General features: G+C 46.3%; 1 protein-coding gene across 1 annotated transcript in view; it reads right to left on the bottom strand.

Moving 5' to 3' along the window:
• The window catches only part of LOC146356375 (uncharacterized), a 980,383-nt gene that overhangs the window by 453,124 nt on the left and 507,668 nt on the right, over positions 1-19,591 (bottom strand). The window lies entirely within an intron of this gene.

Raw genomic sequence — 19,591 nt, 5'->3', positions numbered from 1 at the left:
GGCCCAGCGATTTTGTGCCATGTGAAGTGGAAATCTGATGTTTTCCACAGGAACTCTCAAGTCAAAGAGCTGTCACTTCTCCCGGTTTCTGCAGTATTACTGGAATAATTACTTAATAACTGATATAAAACAGTGTGTGAGTGGTGCTTTGCCCACTGTATTGAACTGTGGACATATTGCTTGCTTGACCACAGCACAAGCACATACACACACACACACACACACACACACAGAGAGAGAGAGAGAGAGAGAGAGAGAGCAAAAGAAAAGCAAATACAGAACAAAGAAAAGGGATTTTTTTTATTTTTTATTTAATTTTATATTGAGGAAAACAAGTTCAAGAAATACAGGGGGGGAGGGGAGGAGAGACAGTAAGAGTTCAGAGCAACCAAAATATAGAAAACAAAACAAAACACTTTATTTATGTTTTTTGGAGGATCAAGCCAGAAAAGACATACACAGTTCTAGGGATGGACAAATCCCCTTACCTGGGGTCCGCAGGGGGTCTGCAGGGGGTCCGCAGGGGGGGAAGCGATCCGTTCCTCCCCCCCCGGAATCCTCGCTGGCCAGCTCCGCTCCGCGGTGAGTCCGCAGAGCTTCCGGCCAGCTCCGTTCCACAAGCGATACAACTGCCATTGCCGTGCCGTATTGCTGCTGATGAGAAACAGGAAGTGATCTGGATGCAAATGGTGTCTGCTACACCTTTTGCATCCCTGTTTCTTCTTGCAATAGGCTACGCATCTGTATTTACATAGATATTTCCATAGCCTCCCTGGAATTCGGCCTCATTGGAGTCTGTGGTGGAATTCTCCGCCATCCCTACACAGTTCTCTTCTGTGGGGAAGAAGGGCAGGGGGGAAGAGGAAGGAGAGTCAAAAAATGAGGCAAGGCACAGGCAGGCTGCTATATTTCCTTATGTTAGAATTTAGAAAGAAAGGAAAAACTAAATGATTGAATAATAATTAAAGGGGGAGGCGAGGAACAAGCCCAGAAGTAAATGGTTGTTTTGTAAGTTTTCCCCTTGACTGCAGCTTGTTCTATTATTCCTTCCTCCTCTACTCTTTCTTTCCTAGATTTTGTTTAAAACACAGTCCTATCTAGACTTTTAAAAACCAACACAGCCCTCTCCAGACTCCCCAACTGATGCCAATGGAGCAGAGTGGGTGGTGGTGGATCAAAGGAACGAGAAAAAAAAAAACAGAACAAGCAAGCTAATCATAATTACTGTTTGTTTTCAACAATCAAAGAAAGACAGAGTTAGATCGAGATAGATACAGAACAAATGAGTTGGAATAGAACAGGTCAGGGGCAGCAACTGCAAACTTAGAACACAAACGCTGCCCATGCAGCCCTCTCCTGAGTCCGAACTGACCAATGCAACCAACGGAATGGGGGGGGGAGAACAAGCAAGCTAACTAATAATAATTTCCAATAACTGTTCGTAATAATGAAGGAAAGACAGAGCCCAATGGAGAAGAAAGAACAAGCTGCAATGAGTGCACACGCACACACCCCGGATTTAACCAGACACACACAGTCTTCTCCCAACCAACCAGCTTGTGCAGTAAACAAACACAGCCTATTGCCAAAGTATAGAAAACCCACTCCTCCACCACTTTCACTCACAGGTAAGAGCCCACTATCGAGCCTACTCTGTGATGGTGAGGGTGGCAAAGAGACAGTTCTTTTCCACCAGCATTGCATCTTCTCAGTGTCGTCCAGCAGAGCTTTTCCGAGTGGTTCGCGGCCTGTTACATTCTGGGCCAGGGAGAGAGACGGTGGAACCCTCGGTAGCACACTGTGACGAGTTTGCACGGCACTTTGAGGATAAAGTCGCTCAGATTCGTCATGAATTGGACACCACCATTAATGCAGTTCCATTGGTAGAGGCGTTCAGAGCACCGTCTGGTCCAGTTTGATTGGATGAGTTTCAGTTACTGAGGCCTGAGGATGTGGACAAGGCGCTTGGCCAAGTCCGATCGAACACTTGTGTGCTTGACCCTTGCCCTTCATGGCTTATTAAATCAAACAAGGAGGGGTTGTCCGGCTGGGTCCAGGAGGTTGTAAATTCCTCCTTGAGAGAGGGAGTGGTGCCTGCCACTTTAAAAGAGGCAGTAATTAGACCACTCCTGAAAAAGCCTAACCTGGACCCAGAGGATGTTAACAATTATAGGCCAGTGGCCAACATCCCCTTCCTGGGCAAGGTGCTTGAGCGGGTGGTTGTAGGACAGCTCCAGGCACTCTTGAATGAAACGGATTATCTAGATCCATTTCAATCGGGCTTCAGGCCTGGTTTTGGAATGGAAACTGCCTTGGTCGCCCTGTGGGATGACCTCTGCCGGGAGAGGGACAGGGGGAGTGCGACCCTGTTGATTCTCCTGGACCTCTCAGCGGCTTTTGATACCATCGACCATGGTATCCTTCTGGATAGGTTGTCTGGGTTGGGAGTTGGAGGCACTGCACTACAGTGGTTCCGCTCCTACTTGGATGGCCGATTCCAGAAGGTGGTGCTGGGGGATTACTGCTCTGTGCCATGGCAATTGTGCCACGGGGTTCCACAGGGCTCTATTTTATCCCCCATGCTGTTTAACATCTGCATGAAACCACTGGGGGAGGTTATCCGGAGGTGTGGGCTGAGGTGCCATCAATATGCAGATGACACCCAGCTCTACCTCTCTTTCTCATCAAAACCAGGTGAGGCAGTGGCTGTTCTGAACCAGTGCCTGGGCACGGTGATGGACTGGATGAGGGCCAATAAACTGAAACTCAATCCAGACAAGACGGAGGTACTGTTAGTGGGTGGTTCGTCTGCCCGGCTAGGTGATATTCAACCTGTTCTGGAGGGGGTTGCACTCCCCCTAAAGGATCAGGTTCGTAGTTTGGGGGTGCTCTTGGATCCAGAACTGTCACTTGAGGCACAGGTGAACTCAGTGGCATGGAGCACTTTTTATCAGCTTAGGCTGGTATACCAACTATGCCCTTATCTGGACAGAGATAGCCTAGCTACAGTTGTCCATGCTCTGATAACTTCTCGTCTGGATTACTGCAATGCGTTATACGTGGGGCTGCCTCTGAAAACGTTCCAGAAACTTCAGCTGGTCCAAAATAGGGCAGCAAGATTGTTAACAGGGACTGGCCTGCGAGCTCATATTACGCCAGTACTTTTCCAGCTGCACTGGCTGCCAGTCCATTTCCGGGCCCGATTCAAAGTGCTGGTGTGAACATTCAAAGCCCTTAACGGCTTGGGGCCAGGTTACCTGAAAGATCGCCTCCTCCCATATGTGCCTGCCCGGACCTTAAGATCATCATCAGTGGCCCTTCTCCGTGAGCCCCTGCCAAAGGAAGTGAGGCAGGTGGCTACTAGGAGGAGGGCTTTTTCTGCTGTGGCACCCCGGCTCTGGAATGAGCTCCCTAGTGAGGTTCGCCTGGCGCCTACATTGTATTCCTTTCGGCGCCAGGTGATGACCTTTTTATTTTCCCAGGCATTTTAGCATTTTAGCTTTCTAAATTTTTATCTTTGCTGTTTTAAATCTGTATTTTAAACTCCTGCACTGCTGCTAGGTTTTATTGTGGTTGTATTGTTATAATGTGGTTTTAATGTTCTGTATATTTTAAATTGTTTTATTGTGTGTTGCTTGGATTTAATTTTTGTGAACTGCCCAGAGAGCTTTGGCTATTGGGCGGTATAGAAATGAAATGAATAAATAAATAATAAATAAATTTCTCTGATTGGAGACTTCTGGCTTAGGCTATATATACCCCTCACCTCCCGTATCCGCTCGCCTCCCCCCTCCCTCCTACAGCAAACTCATTTTGCACAAATTGCTCAGCCTCTGGAGCCAGGCCAGAGTCAGCACAGCAGAGAGATCCTATTAGCTCCTTTTGTCACCTCATCCCTGCTGGGTAGGAGACTGCAGTGATCCTCTCTGGCCTTCTGCAGTGGTGGTGATGGTGAGACCAGGCCAGTTCCCTCCCTTTGCCAGGCTCTGAGCTGGCAAAAAGAGGAAGGGGCTTGGGCCCTGTCTCTTGCATCCCACTCTCAAGACCAATCCCAGAGCCTTCCAGAACTTCCTAAGATCCATGTTCCTTGCAAAAAAACAGATATCTCATAAGACTGTAAATATAAGACAATCACCATCCTGAACCATATTTAGTCATCCTGAACGTTATTTAGCAATGCTGCTACATTCTACAGAAGGAATGTAACTGGTTCACCCATGAGTCAAAATCGGTTGCCTTTATTTTTGCTCATTGGGGATATGGGATAATTGTCATTGGTAGTAGAATTTGCAGTTCTTTCTGTTTTCTTTTTGAAGAAGTTCCTCCCCTTCCAGTGGGGAATGACTTGTAGATCTCTGAAGATTATTTGAAATGTGGTCAAAAGAAAATGAAAAGCAAATGCATTTGATGTCTGACTAGGATTTTGCTTCCCGTCGTCTGAGATTATCCAGACAAGCACCTGTTTGTGTTACGACACCTCCCAAGAATCAAAGAACATCACAAAATATACACTTAGAGGATGCCCCCACTTAGAAGGAACACTATCCTTTTTTTTTCCCTTTAAAAATTCCATGTGGAGGAAATGTTCTGCATTATGCAGAAGCCCACATCCTGCCTTCTGAATGCTTGCAGAGTAAAATGAAGGCATCATTTTGCTGAGCCGATGTATTTGATTCATGCAAGGGACACCACCAAGTCAAAGGCTCATACTTTGTTTTATCTCCCACTCAGCCCCCTGCTCAATTAGCTTGAGGTATTGGATCTCTCCTTCTCTCCCTTTCTTTGTCTATGGACATGGAAAGGCTATAGGAGGCTTCCATTTAAAATAGAGGAGAGCCACTCCACAAAATCTGATGAATGTGAGGGCCCATTCAGCCAGGATTTCCCCATTACAGACCCCCTGGCCAAACAGGATGTCAGCGGGTTCCTACATCCCTAGATCCAAACATTCTGTTTTGGAAAAAAGATGTGTGTTGTTAGTAATGATTCCCTGTTCTGATGCCATAATTTTTCTTGTATTGTGCTGATTCCGCAGACCTAGAGATAGAAAGAAGCTAACCTGTAGATATTCTAAACATTAGTTAGATTAGTTCCACTCCATTTATCTTTTAGGTCAGCATATCATATAGGACACTAAGTCTGCAATCCTTGACCCACTAAGGAAGAGGAGGGTTTGTGTGAGAGTGTGGTTCCCCCATTCCATCCCTCCCTCCCTTTTGGTTGTTCTCTCCTGCAATCAAGAGGGACCTCTATTTTGGGGTTGGGGGATAGAGGTGTAGAGGTGCTCAGGGTCAAAGCCACAGCTGGCATTTCCAGAGCAGGCCAATGACTCATTTTTCTGCACTCTCCTTCCTTCCTTTGGAGGAGGCTGGTCAGTTGCAGTGTTGGTCTGGGGGAGATGATGATTTCCCACTGGAAGAATTGGTGGGGAACATCTTCAGGCAGGGAAAAGGAGAAGGGGTGGGTGGGCCTATGGTAGAGAGGTGGGGATGGCTCAGTGCCTTGTTTGCATCAGGTATCAGGACCCTCTGTAGTAAAAATGTAACCTAAAAGCCATTGTATGTGTCTTAAGCAGCACGTTGTATTGTAAGAGCTGCGCATGCCTGGAATGAGCAGACAGTAACCCTAAGATAAGGTTGCCAAGCAAACTGCTAGCAACCAATCAAAGTGACACGCTGGCTGAGGAATGCAAGCTGAGGTGATAAAACTGTAGTGCGGAGGTTGCCCAGGGTCGACTCTGCTTTTGAGCGTGAGCTCCTTTGTCGAACTGTTTGCAAACAATAAAATCGAGTTGGACCCAGCCTGAAGTTGACTCTCCTCTTTGGGGCAAATTGGACTAGCCTCCAGGGGGCGAAACTAGCATTTTGTGCAACACCTCTGTCCAATTTCTTGAGACAAAGGAGCTCAGGTAGCAGTGCATGATGGGATTATGCCTCAGACCCATTCTCGAGGGCTTGCAAAGACCCCTGGGTTTGGAAGGGCTTGGAAAGGCCTGTGTCTGAAAGCCTGGAAAGCTGCTGCTACTCAGAGCAGACAATCCTAGGCTACATGCAGCTAAATGTCTGTCTCCTTGTAGTACAATTGTTGATACATACAACCCCAATTTAAACATTTTCATTGATTAGTTGTAGAGCATATTCTTTGCATGCAGAATGGCCCAGGTTTTGTCTGTGGCAACTCCAGTTGAAAGGGTTGTGGCTGACAGGGCTGAGAAAGGCCCTTCTCAGCTTTGGCCATTGGGGAGGAAACTGATGGGTCTGTAGCCTGGTTGGCCAATCATTCCAGTGGCTTTTCCAAATCCATAGCCAGAGAAGAGAGGGAGAAATCCATTCCCTCAAGCTAATTCAGGAAGAGTCTGAGTTAAAAGGCCCATCATTATGATGGTCATGGGGAGAAATCAGAAAGTGTGAAACTTTGTCTTTGTATCATCAACTTTATTAAACAACTACGTTGGCTCCATAAAACAATGGCTTCATTGGGTTCCACAAGTATTTACGATGCTGGATTACAGCTTCTACATTATACCAAATTCTTCCTCTGGATGCATTTGTTTAAAACGTTGAAAGGCAAAAATGTTTTCTGTTAGCAAGGGCATGGTGTTGATGTATTGGCCTGCGGTGTTCCTTGATAGTTGGGGGTTGTGCATAAAACAAAGAAGTATTTGTCTGGATGATCTCAGAGGAGGGAAAACAATTCAAGTGTGCCTTATCAATGCTTTTATTCTTAATCAAGTAATGCAGCACCTCTGTTTAATCAGGAACAGAATTAAATAAAAAAAAATTCCTTCCTTCCTTCCTTCCTTCCTTCCTTCCTTCCTTCCTTCCTTCCTTCCCTTTCCTTTCCTTTATATCTCACTCGTGAGGATAAGCTACTTCCAAGTAGGGATGTCAGAGAATTCCGCCACGGATCTCGGGGAGGCCTAATGCCAGCGCATTCGGTCCCCCAAAATCGGTGGCGGAATGGTCTGCCCCCCCCCCGCCCCTGGGATGGGACTTACCTTGGGAGGATCTTCCTGGAGGTGGCAGCTCTGGCGGCGGCGGCTGCTGTGGCCGGTCTTCTGAACAGCTGCCGCCGCCACCAATTCCAGTTAAAACAAAAACAAAACAAAAAAATGTGATAGGCTACGTAAAGATTTACATAGCCTATCATGGCTAGATTTTTAAAAAACACCGTGATTGGCTACGTAAATGTTTACGTAGCCAATCACGGCTGATTTAAAAAACAAAACAAAATGTGCGTACGCAAATGGCGGCGCCCATGGGTGCCGCCATTTGTGTTCCTTATTTTGGCACGTCTAGTCTACGTAAATATTTACGTAGACTAAGACGGCGAAAATAAGGGGAACGCAAATAGCGTAGCATCTACGCTATTTGCGTTCCCCTTATTTTCGCTGTCTTAGTCTACGTAAATGTTTACGTAGACTAGACGTGCCAAAATAAGGAAAGCAAATGGCGGCGCCCATGGGCGCCGTCATTTGTGTACGCGCATTGTTGTTTTTTTAAATCATCCGTGATAGGCTAGGTAAACATTTACGTAGCCTATCACAGCTGACTGCAGGGACGCAAACTGTGGTGGCTATGGCTGCCGCCATTTACATCCCTGCTAGCCAGTGGCCGGATGTCCAGCCGCTGGTGGAGCCGGCCGGCGGCGCAACAGAAGCCCTGCGGAGCGGAGCCAGCCGGCCAGGATTCCAGGGGGGGGGAGGAATGGAGCGCCTCCCCCCTGGCGAGGATTCCGGGGGGAGGGACAGAACACCTCCCCCCCAACCATTAGCATAATCCCCGAAAGGTAAGTGCTTTTCGTACATCTCTACTTCCAAGGCAGCTTACAAGTCAGATGAAATGCTTGGGCTGTGCACAGATCCCTTGACCCACTCCAGAGGCTGATGTGGACCTTCCAAATTCGCTCTGACCTGAAATCCAATCCAGACACCTGAAACACCTTTCACACGCAGCCCTGTGAGCCTGGCACCCACCCCCTGTCCAACCAGTAAGCCCCTGCTTGTGTGGCTGGGAGGATGGGAGTGCAGATCAGGCCGAGGCAGCCCAAAGCAGCCTGAAGTGTTACAGGTGTGGTCCAACCCACTTTGGAATGTTTCGGTATGCTCTCAAACCACTCCAGAACTGGACCGCTTTGGCCAGAATCACACCAGCCCACTTCATCATTAAGACCAAGAAGGTGCACAGCCCTAGAAATGTATTAATACAAACCACTATGAAAGAATATTAAAAATAACAGCTCATAACAATCCATTCCACAGAGCAGCTGATGGTAGCAGGCAATCAGCAACTTAGTTTGCACAAATAGTTCAGGGTCTGGAGTCAGGTCAGAATTAGCAGAGAGACTGTGTTGGTTCCTTTTGTCACCTGATCCCTGCTAGGTTAGAGACTCGAGTGATCCTCTCTGGGCCTCTGATGTGGTGCTGATGCTACTGTAACACAGGTGAGACCAGGCCAACAGTTCCCTCCCCTTGCCAGGCTGGCTGGCAAAAAGAGGAAGGTGCTGGGACCCTGCTACTTTGGTTCCTCTTTTGAGATTAGTCCTGGAGGCTTCCAGAACCTCCTAATCCATATGTTGTTTTTAAACAGCAGACCATGGGCCTCCATAAGTCATCTTTCTCTCCACAACTAACAAAGATGCAGACACTTCTCCCTTCTTCATTTCTACTGCGATGTGACCCAAATGGAAAAGATTACTATGATTTTTTGAGAGTTCCTTCTCCTTGCAAGGAATGCTGCCCAGTATTACTGGATCTACCAGAATCCCACTGGAAACTAACAGGCCATGGATACATTCCATACTTGCCCCCAGCAGAAGCCATGGTCCTTATCTGTTCCTGGTCGGACCAGAATTCTAACCCATCCCCAGTACTAAAGATCAGGCACCATGGTTGTTTTTCATCATGAGATGCTCCTTGCAATTCAGGTCAGGTCTCAGTACAATAATGTAGCACTTGGGAAGAAAGATGCAGCCCAAGATCCCAGCACTGGAGGCCAAGATAGAGAAGACCTGCACAGCGACCATATATTTGCCCTTCGTGCTGAGGTAGGAGGGCAGAAAGGACACCCAAACACTGCAAAAGACCAGCATGCTGAAGGTGATCAGCTTGGCTTCATTGAAGGCAGCAGGCAGCTTCCTGGCTAAGAAAGCCACCATGAAGCAGATGGCAGCCAGAAAGCCCATGTAGCCAAGCGCAGTATAGAACATCGCCACAGATCCTTCGTTGCATTGCAGGATGATCTGTCCAGGCTGAGAGTGCATGTCAGAGTCAGGGAAGGGTGGAGAGATGTCCAGCCAGATAGTGCAGATAACAACTTGGACACTGGAACAAGAAATTACGATGGAGTTTGCAAGACTCTTCCCTAGCCATCTCCTCACCTGGTTCCCTGGCGTTGTGGCCAAGAAGGCCAGCACCACAGTGATCGTTTTGGCCAACACAGTAGAGACGGCAACAGAGAAGATGATGCTGAAGGCCGTTTGTCGGAGAAGGCAGGTCTCCTTCTTTGGCCAGCCAAGGAACAGGAAGGAGGACAAGAAGGAAAGCAGGAGGGAGATCAGGAGAATGTAGGACAGGTCCCGGTTATTAGATTTGACTATTGGAGTTTCTAGGAATTTAGTGAAGACTACTAAAACAAATCCTGTTGTTAGGGATAAGAATAGGACAAAGGATGTCAGAATGATCCCCAGCATTTCATTATAGGACAGGAAAGTTATATCCTTGGGGACACATTGATCTCGGTCCTTGTTTGGGTGCTGATCTTCTGGACACTTGGTGCAATGGTCTTCATCTGAAAAGAAGAAGAGTCATTTCAGCATGATGAACATGAGGTGTGAATCCAGAACAGTCGGTGTTGTGTTACATTTTGAAGAAAGATGTGGATGTGGAAGAGGTCAGGAAACAAGAACTCATAGCAGGGGAGGGAGAGAGACCCATGTTTCCTTGTAGAGGACCTGCTTCGTGTTCAGAAGATACAATCTGTGGCCATGTGACAAAAGCAGGATCTCAGGCAGTGAGAGAGTACCGGGCTCCTGCAAGTCAGATTACACAAAACTGAGCTGGATGAATTGATTTGGGATGAAGTCATTTTCCTGTTTTGTTCAGAGATGGAATAGCAGCTGTGTTTAGGGCAACAATGTCCAGGGTATGATCTATGTGGTTGTCCTATTTTAGTCTTTAGAACAGCCCTGTGAGGTATGCTAGGCAAAGTCGTAACAAGTGGGCCAAGGAAGAAAGCCACGTCTATGAGCAGGGATTTGAACTTGCTTCTCCCCAGTCCAAGCCCAACACTCCACCTGCATCATCAGTCTTGCTACTCCCAAGGGTGCTCCATTAAGTTTCATACCCCAAGCATCAATCCTTCATAAAGTCTTCTGTTCTTAACCTTTCATGGACAATTTTGCAAAAGGGGGTTAAAGCAGTAGAAGAGTGAATCGACACTGGTCAGGAGAGTGGTCTGATCAAGAGAGAGTTAGGTAATGTTGTGGAGCAGAGGTTTCCAACTTTTCCTTCTTGAACTTGACACCATTTTCACATCCCCCTTTCTGCCAAGGAGCTCCTGCATGTCTGCCACAGAATCACAGCACGTTGCATAGGATTCTTTCTGTGGGATGGAGGCTGGCCTATGTCTGTAATGACATCGCTGTCCCAGTCACATTAAATGAAGAGCTGTTTTTGTATGGTGTGCTTTAAACCAGGGATAAGAAGGTGCGCTGTGTACAGTGAAGGCTGGTGGCTCCAATTCTGGTGGGGATGAGAATTCATTCTGAGTTTAAGTCAGAACCAGCGAGAGCTGTAAAGGAGCTATTGAAAGTGTTGAACTCTATCCCAAAAATGGTTTCAGCTCATTGGATAGATCTTTAGCATTTGAGCTGGTTCTGACTGAACCCAAGGATGGATGCATGGCCCCATTGAAAAGGGAGCCATCAGTCTCCACATTTTGCAGGAAACGTCCTACGTCTAGACAGCCCTGTGTCTTTACATTTGGGCCTGCCTTAATCATGTATAAAGCAGAGCAGGGGAGTGGGTGATTTATGGCATTAGTGTTGGGTATTAAAACACTCAAGCCAAGAAGGGAGAAAAGTTCAAAATGTCTTTTAAGTCTTCTCTGAAAAAATCTGATTAATTAGAGTAATTCATTTGTTTCTATGCCGTTTGAGCCTGCCCTTCAGAAAAAGTGTTAGGATGATTTACAAGCCAGAAATATAAAAGATAGTATAACAAGATCAATGAATCACAATTAAAAGAAAACAATCAAGAACAGCATTGAAATCTGGTAGAACGGAGAAACACGTCATTAAAACCAGATTCACTCTGTGGGCTGAAAGGGCTGGGCAAATAAAGACGTCTTCACCTGGCACTAGAATGGCATCACAGATGATGAGCCTTCCTGGGGTCGGTATTCAAAGGGTGGGGCACCACAACCAAAAGGCCCCATATCGGGTCACCAGTCACCTCATTTCAGATGGCAGGAGGATGCAGAAGAGAGCCTCTGATTAGTGTTTAGGCAAAAAAACAAACCCAAACGTTAGCTCTATTTCCCAACAGATCACCCGTTCCTCTGAAGTCACCCACCTTCCTGAGTGGAGATTGTCCCTTCTGCACAGGGAGCACAAGCATAGCAGCATAGTGGCTCTCCTTCCTGGACCTCCTTGGCATATCCAGGGTGACAGCTCTCGACACACCTGGAACGAGGCACAGTCTAGCGATAAAGAGAATGAACAGCAAGGAAAACATGTTAGGAATATTTGTGTCTATGGAAATGAAACTGAAGTGAAGAGACGTTACTAGAGACCTCATAGATATTATCTAGAGCTGTACAAAGTCCCCCCGCTTTGCTTCAGACTGATTCGCACCCAACCCACTTCCCATCAGATTCGCACCCGAACTGAGATTCGGATATACAAATTATTTGGCACTGAATTTTCCCCAATGACTTGCATTGGAAAACAGAAATGGCCATAACTTTTCACTGTTTCCACAGAGGTGCATGAAATCTGGAGACCTGGCAACCCTCTTGGAGGGGATTCCACTTGCCGAATTTCAGACAGTTTACCCCAGACATTTTTGTGCTAGGCACAGAGAAAATGTGCTGTTCTCACAGAATCTCAAACCAAAGGTTATAAAGGGATATTATTGAGTGACAAACCCAGGCTGTCTTTGGCTGAATGGAATACACATTACCTGGAAAAACAGGCTGGCAGGCAGGCAGGCTGTGCTGTGTTTTCATCACAAACTCTCAATGCAAAGAGCTATAACTTTTCACTGGTTGCACAGAAGTGCATGAAATCTGGGCCAAGGGCAGCCCCAATGCCCAAGCCCTGAAAATGCCACATTTTGGGCTTGCTTTACCACACAATGTAGTATTAAATATAAAGAATATATGTTGATCATGTGTGTAGCGCTTTGCCCGCTGTTTTTTGAAATGTGGACTTGTGTGTAGTCCTTTTCCAAACGCTGCTTCCTTGACTGCAAAGAAGCGCACGCACAGACAGAAAAAGACACACAGCTACAGAAACACAAGAGGAAAAGAAAACCATATACAGAACTACGTACAAGCAAAGAAAATGCATGTTTTGTTTTGGGGTTTTTTAGGGAAAAGCTATAGTGTTCAAAAATGGGGAGGGAAGGGAAGGAATATCGGAATTGAGAAGGGCAGGGAATGGGGAGATCCAAGAAAAAGGAAAGGGAAGTGCCTTGTAAAATATGCTCTTTTCTTTCAGCATCTAGCTGGAAAACTATGAAAAAAGATTTGAACTACTTTCTCAATTCCTCTTTTTTAATTGTCATTTATTTTTCATAAATGATCAAGTAAGAAAGGAAGGAAGGAAGGAAGGAAGGAAGGAAGGAAGGAAGGAAGGAACCTAAAATTCAAAAGGGTAGGGTGGGGGCAAAGAACAAAGAACAAAAAGAGGAACCATTTTTTTTAATCTTTTCCTTTTTTAAAATACATTTTCTTGAAAAGAAAGCAACAGAATAGTCAATTTGAAAAGAGCTGGTTGGGAAAGAATAAAAACATATCTGCAGTGCTGCGCACGCGCATGCGCACACACACACACACACACACACCAGATCTTGCCAATGAACTAATCCATTCTACCAGCTGCCTTTGACCCCTACGTCCTCTAAGAGCACTGTCTCTTGCAATGAAGCAAACACAGGCTGATCTCTCCGAGACTGCCAGGTTAGGTTCAGCCCTAATTTGGCAACCAGAGTTGCCATTCACCAAAGCTCCCTTCCTCCTCGTCCTCCTCTCCCCCTCCCTGACCTTTCAGAAGGGGATACATTTCTATACAGAGGGCATGAGAAGAGCTCTGAAACTCTGTTTTAGACCGAGGCAGTCTGGTCGTGACCCGCTTTGCTTCAGACTGCCTCGGTGCTCGTCTGATCCACTTCGGATCTTACTGAGGCACCCTGAAGCTCCCCGATTTAGTTCATTATTCAGATTTGCACCAAAGCCATGCACGGCCCTAGTATTAACCACATATTATTTGTGTTTAAAAGATGCCACAAGCCCAAACTATGACACTAATCCTTACTTGATTAAAATGCCCAGGCCACACAATGGTTTCTGAGTTAATGGTAAGCTTTCTGTCTGTGATTTCTTGTCTCTTCATACTCCCGATTTTCACTCGACCACGAGTCAAATTGGGAAACAGCACCCAATTAATGAATTCAAAGTCAGCTTCCAGCTCTCCATGTTCATCCAGATACAGTTCACTCACAGAAGCATTAGAGAACTGGACGTCTCTTAAAAAAGAGTGAAGCTGGAATGACAGAAAAAACAGCTACCATTTAGAAAACATGAAAACATACTCAATGTCTTTTCTAGGGATGTACAGATTTTGTTAACAATGTTGTGTCCATGTTTCACAGATTCTAAGGCCTCTCTCATCTCGATCCCAACTGGACACTAAAATCCATATTTGAGTCCTTCCTCTGAATGCCTCCTCAGTGGGAGGCTCAGAAGGTGGCAGCAAGGGAGAGGGCCTCCTTAATGGTAGCCCCCAGATTATGGAATACTCTCCGCACTGAAATCTGCCTGGCACCAACACTGTCATGTCTTTGACGCCAGCTTAAGACTGCCCCCTACACCCAGGCATGTCATGGCATATTGTGGTGCATTTATCTCCATTGTTTTAATCAGCTCAACTATGTTGCTATAACTATTTTGGCATTTTACATGTGTGTAACTGTATGTTAAAGATGATATATTCCATTTTTATTTTATTATATTTGTGGTTTGTAATTTCTCTGAACTACCCATAAGGTTTCAGCTATTGGGTGGTATAGAAATAAACAAAGACAAACATTTGTAAATAAGTAGTAAATAAAAATACACTTGCTATTCAAAAAGAAAGATGGAGAGATGATGCCGCATTCCTTGAGAGGGGAAGTCGAGGGCCTTCAAACATTCCACCCCCAGCCCTGCCCCACCTTCCTTTCTCTAGCCATGAAGGGCCAGGCTTGGGAGGGCACATGGTCGGGGCCCTCACTGCAAGCGCCTTGCCTACTTCATCAAGCACAATAACAGAAACGGATCTCGGAAGACCAGCAAGAGGGACCAGACACCCCAAATGAATCTGCTACAAGAACAGTATCAAGTTCACTGCAAAGACAAATGATCTTATCCTCAAGGTTCTTCAAAAAACGATCACCACTCCTTCCTGAGCTGTCCAGTTGACAGTTTTATGGAGAATGTGCTAATAATCTCTGGACCACTCAGAATAACTCCCAGGGAGGATGCAAAGGAGGCATGACAATCAGCTCATTTGCTGCTGGACTGCCACACAGTAGGGATGACTATGTGCTTTAACAGATGTTCAGTCATTTCTATCCTGAATCTTTGGCCAGTTGCAGCAGTCAGTGGATCTTGGTGCATCCCACTTCAACAGGGCTGTGATTCCTGTGAATCTGCTCTGGGTTTCAGTTAGAACTCTACTGGAGATATCGAAGGTGCTGAACCCATTTTGGTGATAGGGTTCAGCAGTGTGCATAGCTCCTGTATTGGTTGGACTGGTTCTGACTGAAAGTCAGAGAGGATTTACAGCCCCACTGAAACAGGAGCCACCAGCTTCCACTGGCGGTGGTGTAAGAAATGGAGAAAGGAATACCTGCCAGGGCTGCACCCTCTGATGTTCTGGCTTGCCTCCTCTGCCCACCATCAACATCCGTTTATATCGGAATGGATATGCACCATCTAAGGCATGTGCCACAGCTTGGACGCTGCTGTATGTATTGTAGCTGTCCTGAGACAGGGCTCTCTCTATCTCCTCCTGGGGCAGCATGTCCAGTTGCTCCTTCTCTGTGCATCTTGTCCAACTTTTCTTGGATAACACATGCTTTGAATACAAACAGTGAAAGGCTCTTTCCCAAAACTGTGCAGTAGGAACAGAAATTGGTTCGTAGTACTCATATTTTGTCCTTTTGGGGGTCTTTATTATGAAGGACAAAGAACCATGGAGGAATGGAAAGAAAGAAGGATCATCAGACAAGATCAGGTTGATGTCTTGAAAAGTTGTTGTGATCCAGAGTTTCCCCCCACCTTGTTTCATTTCAAGTCTTTTTTGTAAAAGGATAATTGGAACAAAACCATAGTGGGAGTCCGCATAGAAAACCATTACTTTGACCGTTCCCCACATGACAGGTAGTTCATTCTCAGACATTTGGTACAAGATATTTCTTGGCAGTCTTTCTGAGAAGGCAACACAAATCCCATGACTGACCATGAGGGGTGTCACTGCTGTCATGAACCTCTCTCCATTGTCGGTGTCTGGAGCATAAAGGCCAATCCACGTCCATCTGAAAAACAGGAGGAGCTGGATGATCCCCGGGTACTGAGATACTTCCTTTGGTGCCATCCGGTAGACACAAGGGAATTCTGTGTTATCATTAACAACATGTGCAACAGAGCCATAACTCATCTAGTGAGGAAAGGAAAAGACAGAAGTTTAGCTTTTTATAAATATATAACAAACCAACAATATTGTATGGCTTTGTTACATTCCGGTGCTCATTGCAATTTTGGGTTTATTCTGCACAGTCCCCATTTTGCTGTAATGTTCATACCTTGTTTTTAATGGAAGGTAAATTAAAAAAAAGAAACAAACAAACAAAACAGAATCAATATCAAATAATTGTTGATTGGAATTACTAAATCTAACAACAGGCATGTCATTATGACAGCTGGTTGGTATATGCTGAGATGGGGTGCCAAAATTCCCCAAGGATGCTTTTTGGTGCTGCCATTCTTTGTGTGACTTGCCAAAGAAGTCTGCTGGGTTGCTTGTCAGTGGAATCTAATCCACTCCACCCCATCTCCAAACAACAGCATCCCAAAATCTCACCCTTTCTTTTCCCCATAGGAGCGGATAGGGATGTCAGAGAATTCCGCCACGGATCTCGGTGAAGCCGAATGCCAGTGCATTCGGCCCCCCGAAATCTGTGGTGGAATGGCATGCCCCCCGCCCCCCAGTGGATCTCCCCCTGGACGAGACTTACCTGGGGCAGATCTTCCAGGTGGCGGCAGCGGCGGCTCCGGTGGTGGCTCCAGAGAAGGCGGCAGCAGCAGCCAGTCTTCCGACCGGCTGCAACCGCCGCCATTTCCAGGATTGTGGGGAAAAAAAAAAAAGACATGATAGGCTACATAAATCTTTATGTGGCCTATCATGGTTGGGGGTGGGTTTTTTTTTTTTTTTAAACACACGTTCCCATTTGCATTCCTTCTTTTTTGCCATCTTAATCTACATAAATATTTACGTAGACTATGACGGCGAAAATCAAGGGGAACATAAATAACGTAGCGGGCACTATTTGCGTCACTTTTTCATTCGTTGTTTTAGCCTACGTAAATCTTTACGTAGGCTAAAATGGGGAATCAAAAGGGGATGCAAATGGCGCCCACTACACTATTTGCAAAGAAGGAATGCAAATGGTGGCAGCCGTAGCCGCCACCATTTGCGTACGAGTTGTTTTTGTTTTGTTTTGTTTCACACAGGGCCCTCCGTGGCTGGAAATCTGGCTGCAGACAGCTCTGGCCTGGCCGGGCCTGGCCGGCTGCTCCGCAGAGCTTCAGCGGAGCTCAGCCAACTGTTTGAGGATTCCGGGGGGAGGAACGGAGTGCCTCCCCCCCCATCAACATAATCCGTGAAAGGTATCTGTGTCACTTTCGTACATCCCTAGGAGAGGATGCTAACCTTTCACTTATACAAAATTTAGTAGAGCTGTACAGCTGAAGACACCTCTAGATGTAGGTTGAACCTGCTCCTTGTCTCAGGTGACCCAACTGGAAAGGGAAGATTAAACCCTCCTACATCCAACTCTGTTTCTGTAACTGTTTGGGGGACAGACAAGAGCATTATTTATGAATTACAGCCAACAAGGGGCAAAATGAGCAGAAAAGGCTGTAAGGCCATGGCTTTAGCGAAGGCGTGGGCAAGTTTGTGAGTCCACAGACACCATTGCCCCCAGATCTGGTCATGAAGCTTAAATGGTTTCATACCAGGATCAGGCACCGCACAGCCTGTCAAATACATTGGGGTCACATTAGAGCCTCATTCAGGTATTACAGCCCTGACTTGACAACGTGAGCAGAAAAGGCTGTGTGGGTGAGGCTTTAGCTCAGTGGTTGGTAACAGCACAAGAAGACCATACGAACGCCAGAAGAGCCATGCTGGAGCAGATCAAAGGTCCATGTAGTCCAGCATTCTGTTCTGACCGTGGCCAACCAGTGCATGTGTGAAACCCTGAGAAAGAGATGGGTGCAATAGCACCCTTCAGACCATGTCCCCCACCAACTGGTGTATATAGGCATAGTGCCTCTGATTCTGGAGGTAAAGATGTATCTGGGGGTGCATTGTCTCCAGCGGAAAACTGTGGGGCCTAAAATCCATCATCATCAGAGCAAATCACAAAGCTGAAATCAAAGGGTAAAATCCAACAAAAGTCATACTTAGAGTAGACCGATTGAAATGAATGGGACAAGTTGGTCAACCTCAAGTTATTCTGCTGGGAAAGAAAATTGTGCAGGGAGTGCATACCATGTTTCCTAGCATAATCTGGCTGGCAGGCTGTGTGGAAATGCAGCAGCAGAATGATGGCAGTGACCAGGATGGGGATGTATGCATTTTACCCACCACAGCTTTAGCTTCTCCCTTGTTGTCATGTGCATCATTCTGACTTCCCTGTGTTGTAGTGTAACTTCAGCAGTAAGGAGACAGGAAACTTCAAAAGTGCTTAAGAACCCTCGGTGCATATATGGGTGCAAAATATATGGGTGCAAAATGTACATATGGGTGCAAGATGCTGGTTGGGCTCTCCTTCCATCTAGGTGCCACTTAATGATTAGAAGTTGGGATTAGAAGGGTTCTTACCCCATGGTCCCTCGGCACCTGCCCAACCACTCCAGCTCCTGAGGCTGGATCTGATTATGGTCCTCCTCCAATGTCACTTTTTGATGCCCTGGCTCCCATTCCAAAGCTCCACTGCTGCCACTACAATCCTTCAGCACAAACTCCAGAGGACCAGCTTTCCCAGTGGGCAGAGGCACCTTGAAGTGGAATTCAAGCCAAGCAAGTGCTCAGCTCATATTTCTGTGCACCTCGCATCCTCTCAATTCCCAAATCATACCTGTGGGATTTTGTGGATGCCCGACATGGTTGAAATCAGGATGGAGAGGTCAGTTTCAGCCCCTTCAAGGACAGCCAGCAGGTGACTGTTTCTCCCACAGTTATAATTTGGAAGACTGCTTTCCCCACCAGCAACCAGCTGTAGCAAAGCATAGGAAGTGGTTCTTCCATCGAAGTAGGACTTATAGACATCGTAGCCCAGGGTGATGTTGGGTAAGAGCCTGGGGTTCTGGTTGATCTCCTGAATGGCAAACAAGAAGGCCAGGATGTGCCAGTACCTTGGACGCAGCAAACTGCAAAACAATAAATGAAAACAAAATGTCATTTACCTCCTTTTTTAAAATCTAAAGCCCTCTGAGGGGAATATAAACCTCAGAGGAGCTGATCTTTCACATGACAATTTGTATGTTTGTAGGGAGCAGCAAACCTAATCTTGTTGCCAGTAAATAACTATCCATTGGCCATTTCAAAACAAAGATGGAGAGATTATGCCTCATTCCTGGAGAGAGCAAGTCCACAGTGTTCAAAGAACAAAATCTATGTCTATATTTACGCCACATTTCTATACTACCCCATCACTGAAGCTTTCTGGGATTTTCAGAAATTATAGTGCATTTTACAAAGTCTAAATCCATTTACAGAAATCAGTGGTGATGTTTCGCAAACTCAAATACCACTAGCGGAGCTCTCCAGAATCGTTCCATTGTACAGCCAGTTGCAAAGCAGCTGCAAAGTAGTTACGCAACAGATTGCAAAAGGGATTGCACAAGGGGGGCAAGCAGTAGCGTACCTGAAGCAGAATGCCCAAGGGGTGGTACAACTGGTTGCACATCTGGTGGCTCAATGTGTTGCACAACCATAATGCAAGGCCCCTGCCCAACCAGACTCACGCACATGTAACTTTAGTTGGATTCTTCTCTGGCGCATTGTTCAGATCCTAGACTCAGCTAGTGCAGTGTCATTTGTG

This window comes from Heloderma suspectum, chromosome 2, assembly GCF_057233095.1.
Source record: "Heloderma suspectum isolate Gila_16-S chromosome 2, 16-S_ref, whole genome shotgun sequence".
In the NCBI taxonomy this organism is placed as follows: Eukaryota; Metazoa; Chordata; class Lepidosauria; order Squamata; family Helodermatidae; genus Heloderma; species Heloderma suspectum.
Note: the sequence above shows the minus strand (reverse complement) of the source record. Positions and strands in the feature narration are given on the sequence as shown.